The sequence below is a fragment of the Carcharodon carcharias genome, chromosome 3 (genome assembly GCF_017639515.1).
Source record: "Carcharodon carcharias isolate sCarCar2 chromosome 3, sCarCar2.pri, whole genome shotgun sequence".
Classification (NCBI taxonomy): Eukaryota; Metazoa; Chordata; class Chondrichthyes; order Lamniformes; family Lamnidae; genus Carcharodon; species Carcharodon carcharias.
The window spans coordinates 65,174,273-65,183,869 of record NC_054469.1 but is presented as its reverse complement, the minus strand read 5'-3'; the positions used below and the strand labels follow the sequence as shown (position 1 = coordinate 65,183,869).

Genomic DNA, 9,597 nt, shown 5'->3' with positions numbered 1-9,597 from the left:
AAAAGCAGCATTCAAAAGAGCATTGGAATTGTACTGAAAATGAAAAAAAAAATGCAGGGCTATGGGGAAAGAGCAAAGGAGTGGGACTATCAGATAATCAAATACTATCAAAGTGTCGTAGTAAGCAGCGTGGCCTCATGGTCTGTAAGGCTCTGTGCTGTAAGATTCAGTGAGGTTGACAAGCTGTTGTTTTTAAACCAGAAAGCTTTAATTTGTTGCATTTGCATTACTTGCACCAACCACCTGGACAAATCGGTCACAAAAATAGGGAACGCTTCACTCATTTGCGTGTCATCCTTGCGCAGGGGCCATGCTGATCTTTTCTGTATGGTTCCAGTTTTAGTATATGTGCTGCTGTTTCGCTCACTCGAGGGAATATTAAAGGAATTCTGCGTATCTAAATAATAAGTGTCTTACGGGATTTATTGGTACGGCTGCGGTGAGGAAAACGCCCACCTTTCCTGATTGAAGTTTTTCCATTCCCAGAATACAAAGTCGTTTGGAATTAATTCCAGCACAAAGTGCAGTAACTTTTAGATCAACTCGAAATCGCCCCAACATTTACAATTGATTTCTAAATGAATTCGCTTTATTGATTAAAATGACAATTGGAGGCTTAATCCACTATAATGTCGGCTCTGAAACGAACAGTCAGGGCGTTTTCCGAAGGATGGGTGGGCAGGGCAAGTACTTTTTCAAACTCTTAAAATTTCCATTTGGAACGCTTTTCCCCCGCCGCACTCAAAAGTCTAAATGCATGGAAATGACAATTAACTGTCCATTTTAAGATAGCGGGTGAGCTTTTAGTTTAAAATTTGCTTTGAGGTTTTACAGAGTTCTCAAGATGCCTCGAAGTTACAAAGGGTGGAGGTCTAACAGACCGGCCACACCCTTCTCACAGCATTGAGCCGAGTGCTGTGTGGCTCAACAGCCCGAGTTTGAATGGTGCTGCAATGTGAGAGTAAATCCCCAACTTTGTAACACGCACCGTCAAACACAGTGACATTTAGTAGAGAGCTTGTAGAATGCGTGTGCAATTACGGGGTTTCGGCTTCCTTTTACGATGACAGCCCCGTTTTCCCCGTTTTGTTGTAACTCTCAATGAAACGAGGATTTATATAACAATCAATGTGCGCTTTGCCTTTGTAATAAACAGGAATATTGCTTTCCTGACGAGCTAGTAGTGCTCGGGCAGAAATGCCTTTCGACCCCTGCGTTGCACTGACCTCTGGCGAAATTATCATGGTTCCTCGGAATTCATTTTTTACCAAATATGCCTCATCATTGCTTGAAAATCATCACTCCTGATTATTCAAGAAAACGATTAAGATGTTGTCCTGGTCACTGCTTCAATGGCACACTTCAAGTAAATGTGTCCAGCAGGAATAGAACAACTCATGTCTGAGATTAACAAGAATGTTGCCAGGGTTAGAAAAGTGTAGCTATCAGGAGAGATTGGATAGGTTGGGGTTATTTTCCTTAGAACAAAGAAGGCTGAGAGGTGACTTGATTGAGATGTACAAAATTATGAGGGGAATAGATAGAGTGGACAGGATAAAATTGTTTCCCTTGGTGGAGAATTCTAGAACCCGGGGACGTAGATTCAGGATAAGTGGCAGAAGGTGTAGGGGGGACATGAGGAAGAATTTTTTTATGCAGAGGATAGTGGGTGTCTGGAATTCGCTGCCCAAGTTGGTGGTAGAGGCAGAAATGCCAAACTCATTTAAAAAGTACCTGGATCTGCACTTTAAGTGCTGTAAGCTGCAGGGGTATGGGCCAGGTGCAGGAAGGTGGGATTAGAAAGGACATCTGGGTGTCCTCATGCTGGCATGGACAAGATGGGCCAAGTGACCTCCTTCTATGCTATGACTTTTCTGTGGTCTATGATTTATAATTTGGGCACTGAAGCAGTCCTGGTTTAGCTTTAACAGATCTCTGCCCGTTACACTGTACCATTCCACCAGAAGATTAGCTTCAGCCTTAGAGAGAAAAAAAGTTGCAGATGTCCAGTCTAAAACCAGATACTTGCATTTCAACTTCATGCCTCAAGAAGCATTCATTGTGTAAAGTTGTGAGTGATGGTCCAAGTCTGTTGTTGCCAGATGCTGATTGGTCCATGCACTGTCAATCACAGCAATAGCACATGTCCCATTTATCCCTGGGACTATAAATACCAGGCCAGGCATCAGCAGCCAATCCCTTTCTTGTAGGTTTGAAGCTGAGGAGGGAAGATCTCCAGAGGAAATGAGATCAGTAACAATCCTGGAACCAATGGCTTCGTGTTCGTTGGTGGCGTCGTGGTCCAGGGGGAAGTAGGGCAAAGTGTCTAAGAGTTGGTGCTCAGCCTCTGTAAGGTAGAATTCTTGTTATCAAGCAAGTTGTTATAATCTGGAATGCATTACCTGAAAGAGTAGAAACAGATTTAAAAGCAGCTTTCAAAAGAGCATTGGAATTGTACTGAAAATGAAAAACGCAGGGCTATGGGGAAAGAGCAAAGGAGTGGGACAACAGATACTCAGATAATCAAATACTATCAAAGTGTCTTAATAAGCAGCATGGCCTCATGGTCTGTAAGGTTCTGTGCTGTAAGATTCAATGAGGTTGACAAGTTGTTTGTTTAAATTGAAGAATCAGAAAGTTTTAATTTGTTGCATTTGCATTACTTGCACCAACCACATGGACAAATCGGCCGTAGCCCATAGCTCTTGCTCGGATCGGTACTACCGGAGCCATGACAGAACCATCGGATGCAGATTAATTGGTTAGCTTAACTTAACGGTTACGCATCGAAAAGGAGGCACTGAAGATGCAGAAAATTTGGATTTATTCCTTGGACCTTTCAATTGGCACTGCGAGCAGGGTACAAAGGACACAGCACACCTACATTGAACAGTGTACATTTTTACTCATACTAAATCCGACTCCATCCAGACCCAGGAAGTGTCAGGCGCCCCGCGTATCCGAAACGTAGGCTCCAGGCAATAGTTCAAGGGGTGGTAAGGGTGGGATAGAAACATTTGTACTATAGATTGTTATAATTATATCTGGTATTAGTCGCAAGTAACGAGTTCGGTCAGAAAGGACCCAGGTAAGAACTGTACTGCTGATGACAACTATACCCCGACTGTCTTACCCAGAGATAAGAGGTAGTGACAAAATAAGAAATTGATAGGCAAAATGATAAAGACCAATTGGAACCCATTTGACTCACCCACTGATCAGAGAAAACGGTGGGATAATCAGAAAAAAGACAAAGATGATAAAGCATGGATCCTAATGTTAAGACAACATGTAGAGTTAAGTAAGAAAGTAGATAGAATGTTGGCCACAAATCCCAAAATGAAGGCAAACACTGCTTAGGTACTTAGGACATGAGATCAGTCAGGGAAACAAGATCATATCACAGGCCAGGAAAATGGCCATCATGGACATGCCTCGCCGCACCACAGTAAGGGGCTCCGCAAGGTCATGGGGCTTTTCAACTTCTGCCACAACTTCCTACCCCAGTTTGCAGCAATGGCTGCGCTGATACAGAGGTTAGTAAAGAGAGGAAAGCCTGGGACAGAAAAGATAGAATGGGGACCAGAGCAAGAGACAGCATATACAGAGTTGAAGGCTGGTCTCTTGTCAGCACCGGCCCTCAAGCTACCTGACATGTCCCAACCGTTCCACCTTTACACAGTATAGATGGAGATTTTTACAATGCAGTAGTGACACAACAATGAGGAGAAAGTATGAGACCCGTAGCATATTATTCCAGGCAGTAGTCCCCTGTAGTGAAAGGACTGGCTAAGTGTGTGGCAGTGCTAGACTGTGCTGCATGGCAGTCCGGGTGTATGAACCTGTCACCATGTCTGGACAAATAATACTGCACACCCAGCATACTTTAGTGGAGTTGTTAAACACTGGGAAACTGAAAGCAGTGTCAGACTCCAGACGGGCGGCATGGGAAGCTGTGTTACTACCAAAAGATAAGGCAGTACAGATCATAAGGGATACTAAAGTTAATCCAGCAGACAGAATGATATCTGAAAGGGAACCGCACCAGTGTCAGATGAGATTCGAAAAGAGGTGGAGCGGGCATCTCAGATAAACTACTTGAGAACCCAGATTTGATCCTCTATGTGGATGGATCTAGGAGATACATAAACGGGCAATTTCGGACTGGGTGGGCAGTCATAGACCAGAATGAAGAGGCTATCCTAAAAGAGGGATTAGAAGGGGCCCTGTCAGCTCAGATAGCTGAACTGATTGCCCTTACGGAGGCCCTCAAAGCGGCTAAAGGCAAGAGGGTGAATGTGTATACTGACAGCTGGTATGCATTCAGGGTAGTCCACAACTACATGGCAGCATGGAATAGGAGGGGATTCATCACCTCAGGAGGGGGGCACATAAAGCATGAGAATGTAGTACAAGAATTAGTGGAAGCAGCTCGAGCGCCCGCAGAGGTGGCAGTTTTTAAAAGACAGGTGCATAGGAAAACCAGCAACTGGTAGGGGATGGGTGGATGTGCTCCCCTGCATATTGATGCAACTGAGGGCTACCCATAACAGGACAACTGGGTTAACCCCTTATGACTTGATGACTGGGAGGGCTATGCACTTGCCAGAGGGCATTGCCACTGGAAGCGAAGATATGGGACCCATCAGAGATAAAATTAAAAACCATATTAAGCAATTGGATGGACAGCTAAAGGAATTACAACAGGAATTGAAGGACCAACAGGCTATCAGGGATTTAGAAGAGAGGACAAAAGGGAAAACAGAGCCCAGTCACCACCGGCTGAGGTCGGAGACATAATGTTTGTTCAAATCACCCCTAACCAACCTGGCTTTGCCCCAGAATGGACTGGACCATACAAAATTACTTTGACCAGTGATTCATGTGCCTGCATTGATATGAAGGGAAAAGATAGGTGGAAACACTGGTCACAACTGATAAGGTATGATGTAAGTAAGAAAGACTGAATTACCGGGCAGTGGGGAGGAAACGGGCAACGAGCAGTCCATACTGTGTTAGGATTTATTCCCAATCTGGAGGACTGGCCATCCAAAAGACAAAGGGGGAATCCTCAACTACGGGGAGGGTCACCGTGGGCTGTGCACAAGGAGGGGTGAAAAGGAGAAAGCTGCCTCTTATATACGACCTAACCCATGGTGATCACCAGCAGTATGCTTCATTGCAGAAATAACAATAATCGGGTAATCTCCATGCCAAGATGGAAAAAAGCTGGGTGTTGATAATCATTACCAGGGTCCTGGCTATTGCAGCCACCGGCATATAGAACATAAACCGTGAAGCAGCGACTGGTATGGGCTTATACTACAAGAATGTCAGTGACGGATCTTGCGTGAAAGGAGGTGTAAATGTCACAACGGAAAGGTCAATGCTCTTCAAGTGTGGCTCCGGGCATATTCAACTATCCATTGGAATGAGCGATGGAGAGAGCCTAAGGCAGAGCTTGGATATGGGAATAATAAGAGCCCAACATGCTTCTAGATCAGCAATGGTTCGGATGGACCCTGTGTGAAGGGGGCACAGGTCCAGATATAATGTGTGAGAGATTTTTCGCAATTTACCATCACACCCCAGGACAACAACAACTGAGGTCACTGTCCTTGGGAGGAGGACTTGGGAATGACAGAGACCTGGCATTGGATCTTGAGACCCAAAAACATGCAGAGTTGACTACAACGGCGGACTCTCAGACCGACACCACCCTGCTATCACAGGACACAATGACACCACAGAGACTATCTTGTTCAGACATGACCCCTGGGCCACAGAATGGACTAGTCCTGTATATGGATGGTGAACAATTGTATGATAACGTTAAACATGAAATTATACCGGTAATTGTGAAGCTGGCAGGTATACAACTGCCTGAGTGTTGCGCCCCTACGAAAACCATACAAATTACTGAGTAAGGCAGTGATTAATCAGGTGGCCGACGCCACTAGATTCAGGGAACATGCTGCTTTCCACCGCCATAAGAGAGGGTTAGTTAACAGTGTACTGACAGGGGTGAATGCAGGGACTTTCCTGGTAAACTCTCTTGACATTCAAGGAATCAACTCCGAGGTCATGAATCTTAAAGGGATCATGAGGCAGCTGCTCATAAGAGCAGCGAGAGGTGGAGAAACGGCAGCGGCCCTAGGGGGCAAGAGTGTGGCAACTCTATTGGAAAGCATACACGTTATAAAGACCCAAGCTAAAACCACCAACAATTAATAGAAAGGGAGGAACGACATGAGGACAGCACCCAAAAAAAAACAACTGTGCCACACTTATGGCCAGTGGATAATCGGGCAATTAAGATACAATCTGGTCCAGATCCAAAGGGGGGAGGTGCCAGGCTGGATCAACTGTACCCAGTTGCGGGGGATGGCCAAGAACCCAGGTGTCATCGATGCCTGTACATTGAAAGGAATGACCAGGGTATATCCGGTGATGCAGAAGTGCAGCACAAACCAAATGAATGTGATAGGCATGGTATCGGCAATCCCCTCAGTCACAGTAGACATGGGCCTGCACCCTCAGTACCAACATTGGGTTAATTCGAGACAATGACTCCCGCTGGTACTACCCCATAGACATGCATGCCATACACAAGAATGAAGACATACACGGGGTATCACTGAGCGGGTGCAGGAGGAAAGGAAGTCTCACGATTTGCCCCCATCCAGTCAGAACAGGGGTGCACTAGACGAATGTGGGTACAACTGAATGGAGGGTTGTGCGTTAGAAATTATCTACAGAGAAAACCATCACACCTGCTCAGGATACAAAGGGAAAGGGGAATACTATGTAACAAATACTGAGCAGTCATACATGTATGGGAGCCTAGATTGCAACATCCCCAACTTCTGCTTTAAACCCCAGCTTTCAGTTACTATCGGACACACGCAAATGGTGTACATCCAACAAAGGGGTCAGGTCGCAGGCAACACTTCCAACATATTCCACGATACCCTGGAACAGTATAAGGAACCTAAGCAGGCCCCAATTCCCCACCTTCCCGAAAGTCTGACAAAGATTAAAGGTAACTTACAAAAGATGATGAAACAGTATTACGTGTTACAGGGGGTGTTTAAAAGGCTAGTCAATAATACGGAAGAGCAATTGAGAAATCTGACATGGTGGGAGCAAGTGTGGGACTGGGGGCTGAATGTGGATATACACCCTTGGATGAGAATAATCTCTCATTTACTCGTCGCAGTGCAGCTAGTGTTAGCATTGGCATGGGGAATTGCAGCATGTCACACCTGTAAGAAGAAAGCCCTTAGACATAGGACAAAAATAATGTTAAAGGAGCAACAACGGCTGCTGGGACAGGACACAATATTAATGTAGAAGAGTTCCAGCCTCTCGTCTTGGTGGCAGCACACCACCAGAAAGTCAGGAGTCTCGGAATTTAGGAAGCTTAAACACTTGGGGAGAGGTCCAGGTGATGCCATGGCCCGTAGGACTTGCTCGGATCTGGAACACCGGATCCATGACAGAACCATCGGATGCAGATTAATTGCATAGCTAACGATTACACATCCAAAGGGGGGGACTGAAGATGCAGAAAATTTGGACTTTTTTAAAGTGCCAACCAGGTCCAGCAGCTAGGGTGCCAAAGCATACATGGACAATCACAGATTTACATGAAAGCTAAAAACTTGTACAAGGGCTCAGCTGTAAATTTGCAATTAGGAAATGGGAGACACACACGTGCGGGGACACGGGATAACTCAATCAAGAAATGGGGAAGGCCATTTCACACCGCCTGATAGCCTCGAACCACATCCAGTCAGCCCCCGTAAACCTTTTGTATAGAACAAACATTTTTTTGCTATTTCCAAAAGAACAATACACAGTCTCTGCAATGCAATTATTGTACAAGAACACAATTATCAGTCCACTGGGGGGTCATTGTGCTGTGGCCTTTATCTAACTAATACCATTAAGTTGTAACTGGTAGTAAAAAATATATAAACGGTGCTCATCTGAACCTCAGTGGAGAAACGCCTGGACTGCCCAGTATTTGCTCCCCACATGCATAATAAAGGAACCACTTGAATATCGTATCTGGACTCTTGAGTGCTGAAATTTTGTACTAGAGTATTCCTCGGGCCTTTCAAGTCCATGAAACTGTGTCCACTGGAGGAGGATCTGTAACCAGAGAGCATAGATTTAAGATTATTGACAAAAGTTGGGGGGAGGGGCGGGGCAGATGGGAAGAATTCTTGTTACCAAGCAAGTGTTATAATCTGGAATGCATTGCCTGAAAAAGTAGAAACTGATTTAAAATAGGGAACGCTTCACTCATTTGCGTCTCATACTTGTGCAGGGGCCATGCTGATCTTTTCTGTATGGTTCCAGTTTTAGTACATGTGCTGCTGTTTCGCTCACTCGAGGGAATATTAAAGGAATTCTGCGTATCTAAATAATGTGTCTTACGGGAATTATTGGTACGGCTGCGGTGAGGAAAACGCCCACCTTTCCTGATTGAAGTCTTTCCATTCGCAGAAGACAAAGTCGTTTGGAATTAATTCCAACAAAAAGTGCAGTAACTTTTAGATCAACTCGAAATCGCCCCAACGTTTACAATTGATTTCTAAATGAATTCGCTTTATTGATTAAAATGACAATTGGAGGCTTAATCCACTATAATGTCGGCTCTGAAACGAACAGTCAGGGCGTTTTCCGAAGGATGGGTGGGCAAGGCAAGTACTTTTTCAAACTCTTAAAATTTCCATTTGGAACGCTTTTCCCCCGCCGCACTCAAAAGTCTAAATGCATGGAAATGACAATTAACTGTCCATTTTAAGATAGCGGGTGAGCTCTTAGTTTAAAATTTGCTTTGAGGTTTTACAAAGTTCTCAAGATGCCTCGAAGTTACAAAAGGTGGAGGTCTAACAGACCGGCCACACCCTTCTCACAGCATTGAGCCGAGTGCTGTGTGGCTCAACAGCCCGAGTTTGAACGGTGCTGCAATGTGAGAGTAAATCCCCAACTTTGTAACACGCACCGTCAAACACAGTGACATTTAGTAGAGAGCTTGTAAAATGAGTGTGCAATGATATTACGGGGTTTCAGCTTCCTTTTACGATGACAGCCCCGTTTTCCCCGTTTTGTTGTAACTCTCAATGAAACGAGGATTTATGTAACAATCAATGTGCGCTTTGGCTTCGTAATAAACAGGAATATTGCTTTCCTGACTAGCTAGTAGTGCTCGGGCAGAAATGCCTTTCGACCCTGCATTGCACTGACCTCTGGCGAAATTATCATGGTTCCTCGGAATTCATTTTTTTTTTATCAAATATGCCTCATCATTGCTTGAAAATCATCACTCCTGATTATTCAAGAAAACGATTAAGATGTTATCCTAGTCACTGCTTCAATGGCACACTTCAAGTAAATGTGTCGAGCAGGAATAGAACAACTCATGTCTGATTCATAATTTGGGCACTAAAACAGTCCTGGTTTAGCTTTAACGGATCTCTGCCGGTTACACTGTACCATTCCACCAGAAGATTAACTTCATCTGTACGCTCAGCCTTAGAGAGAAAAAAGTTGCAGATGTCCAGTCTAAAACCAGATACTTGCATT

General features: G+C 44.7%; 2 non-coding genes across 2 annotated transcripts; both read right to left on the bottom strand.

The window, feature by feature from the left end:
* Positions 1 to 260: 260 nt before the first annotated feature.
* Positions 261 to 367, bottom strand: LOC121276612. Its single transcript, XR_005942695.1, has one exon. It is a non-coding gene; the product is annotated as a U6 spliceosomal RNA (small nuclear RNA).
* Positions 368 to 8,290: 7,923 nt separating this feature from the next.
* Positions 8,291 to 8,397, bottom strand: LOC121276620. Its single transcript, XR_005942702.1, has one exon. It is a non-coding gene; the product is annotated as a U6 spliceosomal RNA (small nuclear RNA).
* Between the last annotated feature and the right edge of the window lie 1,200 nt (positions 8,398 to 9,597).